General features: G+C 37.3%; 2 pseudogenes; both read right to left on the bottom strand.

The window, feature by feature from the left end:
* Window positions 1–1360: 1360 nt before the first annotated feature.
* LOC130965867 (uncharacterized) lies at window positions 1361–5274 on the bottom strand (annotated as a pseudogene).
* A 2669-nt stretch (window positions 5275–7943) lies between these two features.
* Window positions 7944–10638, bottom strand: LOC130981362 (ethanolamine-phosphate cytidylyltransferase-like; annotated as a pseudogene).
* Window positions 10639–17294: the final 6656 nt, after the last annotated feature.

Raw genomic sequence — 17294 nt, forward strand, 5'->3', positions numbered from 1 at the left:
ACCATTTTGTTAATAAAATTTCATTGCCATTTATCTTTCATGTTTCTTATAAAAAAACCCCAAAATAACTCACAACCAATAACAAGACACTTCATTGCAAGTCCTAGGGAGAACGACCCGAGGTCCAATACTTCGGTTTATAAATTTTAGGGGTTTGTACTAGTGACAAACAACTTTTTGTATGAAAGGATTATTGTTTGGTTTAGAAACTATACTTTACAACGAGACTTCATTAGTGAAATTCTAAACCGTCAAAAATCCAATCGTCAGTGACCTAGGGTCAAGTATAGTAATGGAGAAGCTGGGAATCCAAAAGGGAACAAGGATTACCTTGCATAGGGACTGGATGGTATTCAAGGTCCTTGACCCTCCATTACCCCCTGACAAGGGAGGCACTTGCATAAAGGATTCAGCATCCAAGCCTCCTCCCTTGGATGGAACTAACTCAATCCCTCCTAAGACCAAAAATAAGTTTGATGTTGGATGTACACTATCCACAAAGGAGGAAGGCCCCAGAAGGAAGATAACTAGGGGCTGGAAAAACAAGAATATCCCTACTGAGGACTTTTCACCATGGAAGATGGTGGTATTCACTTATCTTATCATGGTATTTACCATGGAAGAGGAAAGTGACAAAAAAGGACACCAACATACTGCTGTAAGCCCAACCGTGCCTCAGGCAGTGAATAAAATCATGTCTCTTGAGCGTATTACGCTATTCCCTGAGAGCACAAGAAGGAAGTTCCCAGTAAGAAATGAGGATTTATTCCTCTATGACTGTCTTCCTCCTTGAAAGGAGTTATCTGTCAAGCTAATGACATTAAAAAAGCGCTTGTTGGGAGGCAACTTAACTTTACTCAACTTTGTTTATTTTATTTTCATTTTGTTTTTCTTTCAGTCTAGAGTCATGATCATGTCACTATAAGAAAACAAGCTTTTTGCTACGCTTTTAAAGCGTGGCAAAAAGTCAAAAAAAACATAGCGATAACTTTTCACCACGCTTTTTGAGCTACCAGTACGCTTTTGAAAGGGCCACAACTACAAGGGTGCCGGTTGCTCTATCACCACGCTTTATTTTTTGCCACGCTTTTAAAGATCGCCACGCTTTAAAAGCGTAAAGCGTGGCCATATGTGCCAAATATGGCTACGCTTTTAAAGTGTCACAACAGCAAGATATGACTACGCTTTAAAAACGTGCCAATAGAGACATACGGTTACACTTTAAAAGCGTACCAATAACAAGATATAGCCACGTTTTTTAAGTTGTGTGTCTAGATACAAACCTATTGCCACGCTTTTAAAGCGTGGCTATAGCTAAATCAAATATAAAAAAAAAATCTGGTAAAAGCCTACATGGGAGTACTCAAATTTATGTTCCTTCATTCAATACTTGGTAAAAGCCTACAACAATGTCATCTGTATACATGCAACAGCCGCGTACATAAAATTTACAAGCATTAACAAAAATGAATTTCAATGAGAATTAAGAATTATACAAGACAGATTTTACAAACTCTGACCCTAATGGCTTTACTTTCTTTACATATTTCCTTCACTCCTCGGTTCTATCACCTAGTTGACCAAAGTCATTAGCCCCTGGAAAATATCATGAGTGTTAGACTCTTATCACTTCTATATTTTTTGAACATTTAAAGTAGTGACCAGACATTGCAAATAGCAAACCAACATTGTGATAGTGGGAACCAAACAATGTAGTGACCAGAATTTATTCTCCAAAATAATGCCCTGACACTTCTACATGAGTTCTTTCGGCAAAGTTCGTGTAAACTCTGCTTCCAAAGAAGTCCTACTTTCTTTGTATGCATGAGCACATACATAGCAACACTATACCTGCCACAAGTATCTCATCAAAATCCAGAGGAAAGAAAAACAACTATTTTATAATCATGATCCATATTTTTAATTTCACAAAGTTAACAAGAGACACAAGTAATGCACTAGATCAGAGACACAGGTAATGCACTAAATTTGCATGAAGTGATGAAAATATACTAAGACATCCTATAAAGATGGATATCTCAAATAAGTAATCAACAGAACTGAAGTAGTTTAATAGCAATCGTTATTCAACTATTCATAAGTATTTGTGCTGTTTGTATATACAAGAGCTTATCAGAAATGGCAGATCGAGTCACATTTGAAGTTAGAGTTTTCTCTAAATGAATAATGAAAATCCTCACCATAGTTTTTGATTGCGGATGGCGGCTTATGGCGGTGAGCCAAAAATCCACCATAAAGTTATAGCGGATGGCGTTGCGGAAAATGACGGAAATGGCGGATTACCTAAAATACACATATATGTACAAAAAAAACATGCAGAAAAATTGCAAATATAATAAACTATAAAATCTATCTATATAAGCAACTTTCTAGTCATAAAACATCTAATTAATATAGCAAATATAGTAGCAAATTTAGCAAATAAATATAACATCAAGTTCAAATCATAACTCAAAAGTCATAAGCAAGCCATAAAATAGAAGACATAAAACATAAAAACTATAAACCATCTACATTCTATTTCTAGCTCTCATCAAATTCATCCAAATTAACACGATTATTATCGTGTCCCTCTACCCCCTCATCATCCTCTGATTCAGTATCATTGAATTGAATCTCCTCTTCTTGTTCTTCTTCATTTTCAGAATCCTCTTCATCTTCAAAATCTGGTTCTTCTTCCTCTTCCACAATTACTGCTTTTCTTTTTCCTTTTTTTGAAGCCTTAGACCCACTTGGTCCACCCTTTGCACCACCTCTTGCAGTTGCAGGTTCTTTTCTTTTTCTATTTTGTTGTCTTCTAGTATATGTCATAGGCTCAAGTCCTCCCATTGCTTCAAAAACAAGGTTCCAACTCAAAGTGTTGTCATCTTGATGAACCAAATCAGCATCATCATCCATATTATCATCATCTCGAAAGGTGGCAGTCCCAATTTCTCCCACTAACCACTCATTACACTCATCAATGTCATTGAGTGCAATAGGGTCAACTTCATCTTTAAGGTTGTACCTCTCGATGAGTTGTTGGTTATACTTTATGAAGACCAACCTCTCCATCCTTTCATGATCAAGCCTATTTCTTTTCTTAGTATGAATATGCTCAAATATACTCCAATTGCGTTCACATCCAGAAGCACTACAAGTCAAGCTCAAGATCTTGATAGCAAGGTCTCGCATGTTTGGAGTTTCATGCCCATATGTCCGCCACCAAAATGCTATAAAATTAAAATAAATTTGTCTAAGCCTTTAATCGAACTAAATTTATAAAGTTTTGTAAAATTTATAACAATCTTACCGGGTGAAATCTTTTTCCTCTGAGATTTTGCAAAGGATGATCCAAAAAATCCATAGCCGGCCTTATATAGTGCTTGCTCCTCCAATATCTTCTCTTGCACAGCTACACTTGGCACCAATCTAGTGATGCACTCAAACCATCCCTTTTGTAACTTCTAAATCCAATTCAATGCGAGGATTATCATAAAACAAATCCGGATTCAGAAAATGACCAGCTGCATGCAACGGACGATGAAGTTGGCAATTCCATCTGTTGTCAACGATTTTAAAAACTTCAGAATATTTGCTCACATCATTAGAAAATGTTTTCATGATGCATTCCTTTGCCTTCTCCATTGCTTCATATATATAACCCATAGGCGGCTTCTTCTCCCCATCAACAAGTCGAAGCACCCGAACAAGAGGCCCCATGATCTTAAGGGTGTACTTGACATGATTCCAAAAAGAGGGCCTAATAACAATCTTTGTTGCCTCCCTCCCTTTTGCCTCCCTTGACAACTTATTCCTTACCCAATCATCCGAAGTGAACATTCTTCTTAGATTTCCTTTCTCCTCATAAAGCCTTTCTAAAGAGAGAAATGAAGTGGCAAATCGGGTGACTGCATGCCTCACCAATTCCTTGCCATTTGTGAATTGCTTCAACATGGATAAAGTGCTAGAGTGGCTATAAGTGAAGCTAACCAAAGAAATGGCACTTTTTATGGTTTTTTGGATTAATGGTAACTTCCCAATGTCTTCAAGCATCAAATCCAAACAATGGGCAGCACACGGGGTCCAAAACAAATTCGGTCTTTTCTCCATCAGCAACTTACCGGCTAGAACATAGTTGCTCCCGTTGTCAGTTACAACTTGAACAACATTTTGCTCCCCAATTTCCTCAACAATACCATCAAGAAGCTCAAACATTTTTTCACCCGTCTTCACATAATCAGAGGCATCAATAGACTTCAAAAACATTGTCCCAGCAGGAGAGTTTACAAGAAAGTTGATAATGCTCCGTTGTCTCTTATCCGTCCAAGCATCTGACATAATAGAGAAGCCATACTTTTCCCATTGTTCCTTATGACCCTTCAACAAGTCTTTGGTGTATTCTAATTCTTCATTAAGGAGTGGCACCCTTAGAGCATGATAAGTGGGAGCAGGTAAATTAGGACCAAAGCTTCCAACAGCCCACAACATTTCTTGAAAACTCTTCAACCTCACTGGATTCAATGGAATCCCAGCTTGGTAGAACCACCGGGCTATGTATCGATGAACTCTACGAACCGCTTCCTTATTACATGCTTCCTTGATATTCTGTTGCCTCAATTTCTCCTTTTTGTTTCTTGCAATGGCAGTTTCGGGTCTTTTCATAAACAAGTCCATTGGACCTCTCATAGAACTTGCCCCCCCTCTAGCTGCTGCCATTGGAGTTGGATTTGGAATTTCATCAATTCCTTGAGCATCTTCCTCTGACAATCCAAAGCCCAAACTATCTAAATCAAGCTCCCTAGCATTGACATTATGTTCCTCAGTGCTTGCCGGCGTAGAACTTTGTCTTCCTCGATTTTTTTTTTTGTTGTAGAACTCCCATAATTCAGCAATAACATCCTTTGGGACCATTTTACATCCAGCAACATTCCCAGGCTTAATCATTAAGTGCTCCTTTGCCCGTGTAATTCCTCCTCTCGTAATTTTTCCACAAAAATTACATATGGTGTCACTGGTATTTCCCTCTTCTACAGCAGTAACATATTTCCACCCTGGATCAATCCTACTGGCACGGACAGCAGCTGCAGGACGAGCAGCAGTTCCAGCAACATGGCCAGCAGAGGCAGAGGCAGGGGCAGGGGTAGGAACAGGGGTAGAGGCAGGGGCTGGTCTAGAAGTTGACATGATGAACTGAGCTGAAAGGAAAAAAAATTGGAGGAAGAGAAGTTTATGAGGGAAGAGAAGGAGAAGGAGACAGGGAAGTGGGTGAACTGATTCACTGAATGAAAAAAAAAAAAAAGAAACGGTACTTCTACAAACCAGAAAAAAGAGGGAATTGTGGTGATGAACGGCGGTGACCACCACCGGCGACGAACGGCAACAGGCGGCGGCGGCGACGGGCGGCGACGGACGGCGACAGGCAGTGGCTAAGTTCAGCGGTGATTGGAGGCAGAGAGAAGAGAGAAAGAGAACAGAGAAAGAGCCGTTCTGGAGGTTGAAGGCTCGTTTTTGAACTGCAGCTGCTGAAGGTGGGTTACACTTTCATTTAGGGTTTTGCAAAATTACCCAATTACCCCCGAATTTTTTTAAAAAACTCGAAAAAACCCGCCATTTTCGCCATTCTCCATGGCGGACCGCCATGGCGCCACCGCCATTGCGGCGCCTTTTGCCCCGCCGTGATAAGCACGTTGCGGTGGCCTACCATATGGCGGTGAGGTCAAATCCCGCCACGCCATTCCGCCATGGCGCCGCCATGGCCGCAATTTTAAAACACTGATCCTCACACAGAGCAGACTGATCTCAACAATAAAAGGAAAGGAAATGTGGTTAGTTATATCCATATGATTCATCTATTGTTGTTTTCAATTTTCGAATAAAATATGTTGGTAGATCTAAAAGCATAAAGATGTTTAAGAAATTGCAAACCTCGCCTGAAGAAGATGGCGAGCTGTATGCGCCTGAGAATCGAAAATTGTGTCTGTAATTAGAAAATCCAAACGTTAGAAGAAGAAAAAAAGGGAGTCAGCAGGAGCTTGAAAAAGAGAAGGGAAATGCAGGATCTAATAAAATGCAGCTAAAGAACATCATCCCCAAACTAGCAAATGCAGGATCATAAAATTTGAGTTAAAGAAAAACAAAAAGACAAAGTTGACATGAATTACCTGTACATTTACAGCCACTGGCTAGCAATATCTAATGCTAGCAAAGGACAAGAAGATTAAGCCAGGCCTTTACACAAATTCAGCACAAAAGCCAGGTTTACATGCCCATGCTTAAATGACAGCAAATTATGAACAATTAAAAAGGAAAAAATGTTACTTGTAAACTTGGGAAAGAATAACAAGTAGACAAGCAGTGCTAATTCTGATATTAAGAAAGCCACATTAATTCAAAGAACACAAAAATCAAACAATGTAAAGAACTATAAGTTTAACAACGCATTCTTTGGCTTGCAGAAACAGAAAGAGATAGAGATAACCTGTCTGTAACCATGTCCAGAACAGCTCCAAAGGTCAACACTGAATCAAGAAAATCAGGTTAATATTTATTTATCAAATAGACTAGTTACCTTTTTAAACTAAACAAGTTAGTATAGAGGAAATGCTATCCCATTCTGTGGTCAAGACATGCCACAAAGCCCCTAAGTCTGAATCCAATATATTTTTAAAACAACATCTAATCATACCAGTTCAGCAAAACTTTACTAGAAACAGATAATGTGTACATAACACTCGTCAAAGAATTATATAAACAGATAGAATAAAATTGGTATGACCTCTACAAGAAAGCTTATAACTTGATTGAATTTGTGAGTGGCCCAACCATCCACAACATCACATACGAAGCTGGTAACAGAAAATAGCTATATTATGCTCCAGATTCCATATCATTAAAGAAGAGAAAGTTCAAAAATAGAAAAAAGTGCATAAAAATTGTATCCCACCTGAAAAAATAGAGAATAGAGAACAATATTTTGTTTGTAAAACATACATGGAAAGCATAGCAGTTTAAAAGAACCCAGGTATATCCTGCATCATCACACACATGGTAAATATAGTGTACCCATGATGAATTACAAAAAACAGAATCTAGACATGAGAGATATTTCTATAGGAATCTAATAGTGGACAGTGTTTAACTCTATTGCCCTTAAGTAACACCCTTTTGCTTGAATGCAGGTAATTAATTAGTCTTGATATGTTTTTGTCACAATGGTTAAATAGTTGGTATAACTACACCAAGAAAATGACAATTTCTAATGTGCTTTTAGAAGATATTTTTGTAAAACAATTTTGTTATCATTTCTTTTTAAAATTCAGTTAGTGTATAATTTTAACATAAAATTGTTTTACATAAACATCCAATTTTGTATTGTGACATCAACAAAAATCACACAAACATAAATATCTAATTAAATGATAGTATTTACCGTACATACTAATTAAACTCATTTTTAATGTAAAAAGTAAAATTAAAAAAAGTCAAATCAAAGTACATTTTTTTTCAAAGTACCATAACAATTGAGTTTGAAATTTTGTTTGTAATTTGATGAAATCAGATACATGGTGGAACTATAAGAGCCTCAAATAACTTTCCAGAAGATGGGTACCTCATTGATTTGTCACCAACCTCTTCTTCTTCTTCTTCTAATAATAATAATAATAATGAGAACAATGGAGCTAACTCAGAGAGTTCCCGTTCTCCTCCCTACAATTTTGAGTACATAAGCTTCAAGGACCTCTTGTTAGACTCAAACTTCAGAGGTGGGGGCATTTCAGTAATTAACTCACTCAAAACTAACATAGACAACTGTTACATTACACACTTCACCACAAATGGAATTTTAGTCCAAAGTGGTCATGAGACTTACATTAGAAGCACTTTTCTTGGCCAGTACGTAACCGCAGGAGGTGATAAAAATGAAAAGAATTTCTATTATTTTAAAGCCATGATGACCCTTTAGGCCTGAATGCAGCCCATGATAAATTATGGGCAATCAAAAGCTCTCTGTTTCAATTAAAAATACTTAAGTACTTTATACAATAAGGGGACCAAAAACAACTATCTAACCACGTTCATTCATGGGTCCATTCAATGTTCATTTGCATAAATAATCTTATGAAACCCCCTCTCCCGGCCTGCTTCCCCCTCCACAAAAAATAATATATAATTTCATATTCATAGCTCAATTCATAAGTTCACATGTTAGTTTTTGAGTAGTAAAGGTGGTTTCCAAATAAGAAACTTTACGAGAAGAAAATGGAAAAAATCTTGAAATAATTTAGAGAGCTGCAAAGTGCAAAGCAGTGTGCTTTTTTAGCAAATGTAGAACTAAGAAGTCCCAGCAAATGAAAAAGAAAGAAATAAGAAGGGATATTCAATTCTAGTCTGAACAACCTCTCATCTCCTCTCCTCTCCTCTCCTCTCTCTCCTCTCCCCAAAGAAAAAGAAAGCCTGAAACTTAAAATTAAAGTTTGTGAGGCTTCAAAAAACACATACATTAAAAAAAAGAAAGCAAAAGGTGAGGTTGAAAAAAATCAAAAATAAAAAAAGCAGAGGCAGCAGCTGAAAAAGCAAGGATTTTTCCATTTCAGACACAGAAATGTGATCCCAAAACCTGTTATAGTTGTGAACTTAAGTAACAAAACAAAACATATTTTAGGCTAAATAAGTAACAAGGATCAAATTCTTTGTAACAACATTACATGCATATTTAAACCAAATGCCTATTGACTGCTAGGAAAGAGTTAAAACAGTAGTATTAACTTGGATCATAGCTGTTACTTCAATTTTACGTGATAAAAAATTGAATACCTCACAGTCTCGTCTGAGTGGATACCAACAAGAAGAAAATCTCCGAGCTGCCTAGCCTTCTTAAGTATCTGAGAGAACAGGAAATACTGAATTAAGACAGCCATATCAAATAATGCTATTTGACTGTTGCACACCTATAGAAAACTCATGTATACCTCACCGTGCCCAGCATGGAAGAGATCAAATGCCCCATCAATGTATACAATACGAGCATCAGGTCCAGGCCCTTAAATGAGGATGAAGCCACAATGAATTATCATGCAAAATATTTCCAAAAACTAATGAGCAAATTCGCTCAAAATATTTTCATCTTGAAACCAATGATTGTGGCATAAATTTCAAATCAGTGTCTGTCGCAGCAAGTCAAGATATATAAGCATTGATCATAAAAATACCTTGCCATTTGAAAACATTACAATATGTCAGGAAGTTGGTAGGAATTGGGACAAGTGGGAAACCTTTGGCTTGCTTTCTTCTTGAGGTTTTGCATCAGTACCATTAAGATCTTCGCGAGCTTTTTGATCTTTTAACAAAGACATAATTCTTCCTGTATAGAAACAGAGATCATACACATAATTAGCTTTCACCTACCACCCAATTTTTATCAATATAACACTTGGAACAAGAAAATTAACTTTATCCATCAACAACACAAGATTTCTGCTATCTTCGAACATAAGAAGAGACAAATCTTACCAACAATATCTATGTTGGAAACTCCTTCAGTACGTTTAATTTGCTTGTACGGCCAGCTTTCTTTGCTGCAGCATAAGCATCTGTTCCATCTGGAAGCAGACAAGGGTCATCCCCAGGTATGACATAGTCAATGTTGTATTCATAGAAAAGATGATTCAAGAATTCCTCAGTAATTGCATAAGGAGCATCGGTTATGACTTCGTCCACCCATTTCAATCCACTGACAAGGGTCAGCCTGGAAGACAAAATACATTCTCAACATTAATTCTTTTACAATGTTGGCACACTTGAGTTATTCAAACAAACAAGTTTATTCCCTTGCTGCAAAGTCTCTAGTCTTATGTTTAAGCTGAATTAGATTTTGTCTAAGAGAAAATCACTAGGAGCAAAACAGAAAAGGACCAAATATTAGTTCCTCTCCTCCATGGACAAAACAGATGGGCCTTTATTGGTGAGGATCTCCTCATCACTCCCCAGACCCGCAACCAATTCATCTCCTAGAGCTTTTGCCTGTCTGAGTGCATTGGCATGGCCATAGTGCATCAGATCAAAACAACCATCCATGTAAACCCGAACGCGCCTCTTACCGGATCTCTTCTTAGGGAAAATCCCCAAATTAGACCAGGGGTTGGTCATCCCCCCAAACTAGCTCGTCGACAGTCCCAGCAAGGCTGCTGTAACCATTAGACCACCCAACACATGTGGGTGGTTGTATACCCCCTCCCAAATCCAACTATTACTGTCATAATCTATATGGTCTTCTTTCTTTCTTTTTTTGGTTTTGTTTTGTTTTGTTTTCTTATTAGAAACAATATGTTTCTGTGATGTAAGAGGAGGCACAGACCTGCAACAAAGCAACCATCATGGCAAAATGTGAGATCCCAAAAATAATATTAACCAAAAAATAAATCAATTCAACTAACACATTCAACACAACACAACCATAACCAACTCATATGCACCGATTTGATTACAGAGACTTGCTACTTAAATTAAACTTGAATCAAATACAGAATTCTATTTCATCAAATCCAATAAACATAACAGAGTTTCCAAAAGACATTGTACCTACCCTATGATGCATTCTTCATCAGCGGGTAAGTCCACGCATATTCTTCGCAAGTTTTAAAACTTTTTCAAATCCTATTTAACCATCGGAAAATCGATGACTGAAAGTGTGAAATAGGAAAAGAAATAAAAGAAAGGAATAAGAACAGGACTTACAAAGAAGCAAGAAGCTAAGATCGATGAATGCCTGGAGATTCTAGTTTCTTCCAAAGCTAAGCAGGAAGGGAGTGGCGCCGAAGGGGTTAAGGTTTGCAGAAACGGAAGGGAGCATCGACGGCGGGTTTGCGACAGCAACTGAGCGGAGGCAGTCACCGCCAGAGAGAGTCACCACAGAAGGAGGGTTAGGGGTGCCGAAAGAGGGATTGCCGGCGGAGGCATTGCGAGCACAGCTACGTTCTTCACAGAGTGTTGTCGAAGTAGTTCTTCGTCGGAGTGTCGTTGTCGCAGGAGTGGTTCGTCGCCGTGGAGTGTCGTCAGAGTTAGGGCTTAATGTTTGAAGAAGGAGGAGTTAGGGCTTACGGCGCGGGTCTTTGAATGAAGAAGGATATATGAGCTTCTGAAGGGTATACGAGCTTCTGAATCTTTAATTTCAAAAGATTAAGTTATAACACTCAAACATTTTAATTTGAAGGGTATACAAGCATTTTTAATTTTTTTTTTTTCTGGAGGAACCTTTTGGCTACGCTTTTGAAGCGTGCCAAAAGGCTTGTAGTTAACGACTACGCTTTTCGAATGCCACAATAATAAAACCATGTTGCTATGCTTTAAAAGCGTGCCGAAATCTCTCTATGGCTACGCTTTATAAGCGTGACAAAAAAACGTGGCTAAATCTCGCATCAACTGCCACTCTTATAAAAGTGTGGTCATTGACCATTTTTGCCACGCTTTTAAAGCGTAGCAAAAAAAACGTGGCCAAATTTCTATTCAAGTGCTACCCTCACAAAAGCGTGGCCATAGACCACTTTTGGCCACGCTTTTAAAGCATAGCAAAAAAAGAGTGGCCATAGGCCTTTTTTCTTGTAGTGTGTGCATCAGTCCAGAGACATAATTCACAGCACAGAACACTCCAAAAATAGTGTTAAAGTTGAACGCCAGCCAGGGAGCAGCCCCTAGGCATTCAAATGCTAATGCAGAGAAGCAGGGAATCTGGAATTCTCTAGCCTCTCAGGACCAAAGGGTCCCACAGAAGCTCCACCTACTCCACCTTTTTCCTCCTTATTGATCATATTCGCTCGAGGACGAGCAAAACTCTTAAGTTTGGTGTTGCAAAAGCTTTGCTTTGTGATTTCCATCACTCTTAAGTATAGAAGAAGAGGATGGAGCAAACTAGAGGGCATGCACATGAACCTGTGCAGCGGCTTCAACAAAGACAAAGGAGTGACATAGAAGAGATCAAGCACTACATTGGATCCTCAAGGAGGAGCACTAGCCACCATTCATTCAGGTGGATTCGTTCTCTTTACACCCCTTTCCTGTTATTTTTCTATTTTCTGTTTGTTTATTTTCTGTTCTCTTATTCTAGTTGCATTATCATTTGCATTGATGTCTTTAAGTTGTAAAATGTTCCATATATCTCTCACCTTGCTTAATTGAAAATTTTTGTTGAAAAGAATTGAGTGATGCATGAATTTCAAGTCTAAAATAAGATTAGTTTAATTAGTTTGATGTGGTGTCATCTGCTTTTGTTTTCTGAATGTATGAAATAAAAAGTGCATATTTGAAGTTGAAATTTATGAATATTGGCTCTTGAAAGAATAAGGAAAAAGGAAAAGTATTATTGGTGATCTGAAAAATTCATAAATTGATTCTTAAAGCAAGAAAAAGCAGCAAAAAGAAAATGAAAAAGCTTGCATACGAAATAAAAAAAATAATAAAAAGTGGCAAAAAATAAAGGAAAAAATAAGCAAGAAAAAATAGCCAATAGCCCTTAAAACCAAAAGGCAAGGGCAAAAGGGCCCAAGGCTTTGAGCATCAGTGGTTAAGAGGGCCCAAAGGAATAAAATCCTGGCCTAAGCGGCTCAACCAAGCTGTCCCTAACCATGTGCTTGTGGCGTGAAGGTGTCAAATGAAAAGCTTGAGACTAAGCGGTTAAAGTCGTGGTTCAAAGCAAAAAGAGTATGCTTAAGAACTCTGGACACCTCTATCTGAGGACTCTAGCAAAGCTGAGTCACAATCTGAAAAGGTTCACCCAGTTAAAGTGTTTGTGGCATGAATGTTTCCAATGGTAATACTAGAAAACAGAGTGCTTAGGGTCACGGCCAAGACTCAAAAAGCTGTGTTCAACAATCAAAATAAGCTTAACTAGGAGATTCAATAATATCATCTGGATTCTAAGTTCCTAAGGATGCCAACATCTCTGAGTTTCAATGGATAGTGAGATGCCAAAACTATTCAAAAGCAAAAAACTACTAAGTCTCGCTTATCTGATTTTAACTAAGCTTCATTTGAAACTTAGAAATTTATTCCATCTTAATTTTCTTTTTATCCTACTGTATTTTTAGTTGCTTGAAGACAAGCAACAGTTTAAGTTTTGTGTTGTGATGAGTGGATATTTTATACGCTTTTTGACATCATTTTCATATAGTTTTTAGTAGTTTTTATTTATTTTTTATTAAGTTTTATAGGTTTTGGTGTTAAATTCACATTTTTGGATTCTACTTTAAGTTTTAGTGTTTTTGGGCAATTTTAGGTATTTTCTGGCTGAAATTGAGGAACTGGAGTAGAAGTCTGATTCAGAGACAGAGGAAGCACTGCAGATGCTGTCCCAATCTGACCTGCCTGCATTTGGAGAGCTTTTCTGGAGCTACAGAAGTCCAAATGGAGCGCTCGCAACGGCTATGGAAAGCTGACTTTTTGAGCTTTCCATGAATATATAATAGTTTATACTTTGCATCGGATTGGAAGGCCCAAAACTGGCGTCCAGTGCCAGCTTCCTGCCCCTTTCCAGGCGTCCAGCGCCCAAAGAGCAGAGCCCAGCGTCCAAAGGCCTAAAGAGGACCCCCTAGCTTGTGTACCACACCCAAGGAGCCTCATATGACGTGGATCTCATCAAAGCTCAGTCCAAACACTCACTAAGTGGGCCCCAGAAGTGGATTTTAGCACTAAATAGACTACTTTACCCTTACTAGTCATCTGTTTAGTATTTAAAGTGTATTTTACATGATTTTCAGAGACATCATACACCCTACACGTTTTTACCATTGTTTTCACATCAGTATGAGTTTCTAAACCTCCTAGGTTGAAGGGAGGAGCCCTGCTGAGTCCTACGAATTAATAAAAGTACTATTGTTTCTCTTTGATCCGTGTTTGATTAATTTTAAGATGTATATTTGTTCTTAATCAATATGAATGCGTTGAACTGGCATAAGGTTATCATATTCTATATGGGTTCAGAGTGCATCTTTCATCGGACAATGATGAACCACCAGCTTGAATATACGTCTCTCAGACGGCTAACCCACGATTTCGTTGGGAACTTCCCGAGACATCAATTCAGCCGATTTCTGGGGAGATTAGGGTCTCTGTGGTAGAGGCTAGAATCCATAGAAGCAGCGTTCTCTGATATGAAAGATCCGAACTTGTCTGTGGCATTTTGAATAGGATCATGAAGGAGAATGGACTGTATACGCTTCACCCTCAAGTAGAGATGGATCCGCACTAAACCTGGGGTTCAGATCCGAAGGAGTATTGGCAGCTGCTCAAACCAGTGTCAATCACATACAGCCTACCATTGAAGAAATCACTCACAAGCAAGGAGAGCAGTAGTACCAGAGTTAATTCAGAAAGACAAAGAAACTCCAACTCTCAACTCTATTCCTATTACTTAATCCAATTAGTTTTACGCATTTCGGACATTATTCCTACAACTCTATTCCTATCCCTGAAAACACTTGTTTTAAAAATACAAATTATGAATAGTTTCCTCTAATCCAAAGATCTTCTTATTCCGCCTGACTAAGACCTCACTACAAGAAAAAGGCGTATTTGTAAGAAAAAATATTGTTACAAAACTTCGAAATTTTGAAACAAAAGTTTTTTGTAACAAAAAAAGGGTCCATTGCAGTAAGTCCCGTTACAAAAAGTTTTGTAACGAAAAATAAAACTGTTACAATTCAATACCATATTTTATAATAATTTTTCCTGATACAAAAAACCAGAAGCCGTTACAAAAGTGGTAACAAATTTTGATCTTGAAAGTATTTTTCGTGACAGTCAATTTTTTTCTATCAAAAAATTTTGTTACAAAATGTAACATGATTTTGTAACATTTTTTTCTTTAGTTACGAAAGCAAATTAATTATTTTGTAACAACTTTTTTTATTACAAATTACATGCATAATTTACTAAATTTTTTTAAATTAACTAATTTATTAACGCTTTTAATAAGCAAGTTTACATGTATATAATATGCAAAAACATACATAAGTCAAACAAGATTCTTTTAGCTAAAATTGTCTTGAAACAAAATAACATTAGCTAGGGACTACATTGATTAGTTCAACCAAAACATAAAAGTTCTAACATAAAAGTTCAACCAAAACATAAAAGTTCTAACATAGATTAGTGTCTCTATGCATTAAAACATTCTTGAGCCCTCAAGGTAGCATATGGTCACCATTTCAGCACTCCTGTAAATAAGAAAAACCGAAACAAAAAAGTTAGAAACAAGATATAACACTAATTATAATTTTTCCACTAAGTTTTATCCAAAATGTTTAGAAAAATTTCGGCAAAACCTCCCCTAAAACTTGGATATTTCCACCGTCTACAGTTCCAACAAACACAACCAATTCACAACTTGCACCCTTTCAAACAACACAATGCAGTTTAATTGAGCAACCAAATAGGACAACAACCAAATAGTGAATAACAAAATCCGAAGCTTCTAGCTTCCAACAACCAAAACAGTGAAGCACTTAGCTGGATAATCAATCAATTGAGGTTAGCAACGGTTGAAAACCAAAAGCAATTAAATACCAACTCAATCAATTAATTGAATCAAAGATGAATATTAAAAACAGCTTAAAATAAATTCCGGCAGCATTTCACCAGTAAATTTGCCTATTTCACAATTTCAATCAATCAATTCAAATTCCATATGAATTCTTTGACAGTTAAAAACACAAAAAATCATAATAAATTTATAGGAAGGAAGTAAATAAGCCAATTCCAGTAAGAAAACATGAGGAAACAATTAAAACCAATTCAACCAGAAAGAAGCAGAGCAGCACTCAGCAGAACAACAATCAATGGCCCATCATACAGCACCCAAAATAGTAAAATGAACAAAGGTAATGAATTTAGGCAGCATTCTATTCATTGAAGTCAATAACCATTACACTTGCAAGCAGCAGGGTGACGTTAGGATTTTTGCCAGTAAAGAATGTCATAAAAACAATCGCGTTGTAGATATAGTCTCTAAACCGACAAAAATCCCTTCGTACAAACATTTTGGTTGTCACAAGTAACAAACCCCTTTAAAAATTGTTAACCGAGTATTCAAACCTCGGGTCGTCTTCTCAAGGAATTGCAGGGAGGTATGTTCTTATTATTGGCTATGGAGATTGTAAATTGGGGGTTTTGAGAATTTGGGCAATGGGCACAAGCATATTTTCAAAGCAATAAAAATAAATAAATAACTGTAAAATAAACTCTTGGCAAGGTATAAAGACTGGAGGTCCTATCCTAGTTATCCTTATCAATTGTGATGAGAATTGGATTTTTCTCCCACTTTGATAACCTCTAACTATGAAGGTAAGTTAAGTGGATGAATTCCAATTTTCAATCAACAATGAGTTTAATAACTCTAGAGTTACCAATTATTTAACCAAAGCCAAAAGGGGAAAAACTAAATCTACTAGAATAATAATATCCTCAGATTGGGAATAATAAAAAGGAACAATCATAAACTGAAATGCTTCAAATATCATTAAATAAAATATTCAAATCTTAACATGGAAAAGTTCATAAACCAATTAGGCAACATATCTAATACAAGCAATGAAGTATCTGAAAATAGGAAATAAATATAAAGTAAAAGAACATTGAACCTGGGATCAAGAGTTACTCTTAAAACAAGAAGAAATCCTAAATCCTAAATCTTAATCCTAAAGAGAGAGAGGAGAGAACCCCTCTCAAAACTAAATCTAAATCATGGAAAGTGAATTATGAGTGCCTGATCTGAATGGATGCAATCCCTCTACTTTATAGCCTCTAATCTGTGTTTTCTGGGCCGAGAACTGGGTCAGAAATAGCCAAGAATTTGCTGATTGCGAATTCAAATTCGCTGATTTTCGTCACTTGCGACGCGGCCGCATGAGGCACGCGGTCGCGTCGCCTAGCGTCAGGGCTACTATGGCATATTATATATCAAATCGAAGCCCCGAATGTTAGCTTTCCAACGCAACTGGAACCGCGTCGTTTGGACCTCTGTAGCTAAAGTTATAGCTGTTTGAGTGCGAAGAGGTCAGGCTGGACAGCTTAGCAGTTTCTCCAACTTCTTGTATTCCTTCCACTTTTGCATGCTTCCTTTCCATCCTTTGAGCCATTCCTGCCTTGTAATCTCTGAAAACACTTAACACACATATCAAGGCATCTAATGATATAAAAGGAGAATTAATATTAATAAAATTAAGGTCAAAGAAGCATGTTTTCAATCAAAGCACATAATTAGGAAGGCAAATACAAAACCATGCAAATAGTATGAATAAGTG

Source organism: Arachis stenosperma, chromosome 1 (genome assembly GCF_014773155.1).
Source record: "Arachis stenosperma cultivar V10309 chromosome 1, arast.V10309.gnm1.PFL2, whole genome shotgun sequence".
Taxonomy (NCBI): Eukaryota; Viridiplantae; Streptophyta; class Magnoliopsida; order Fabales; family Fabaceae; genus Arachis; species Arachis stenosperma.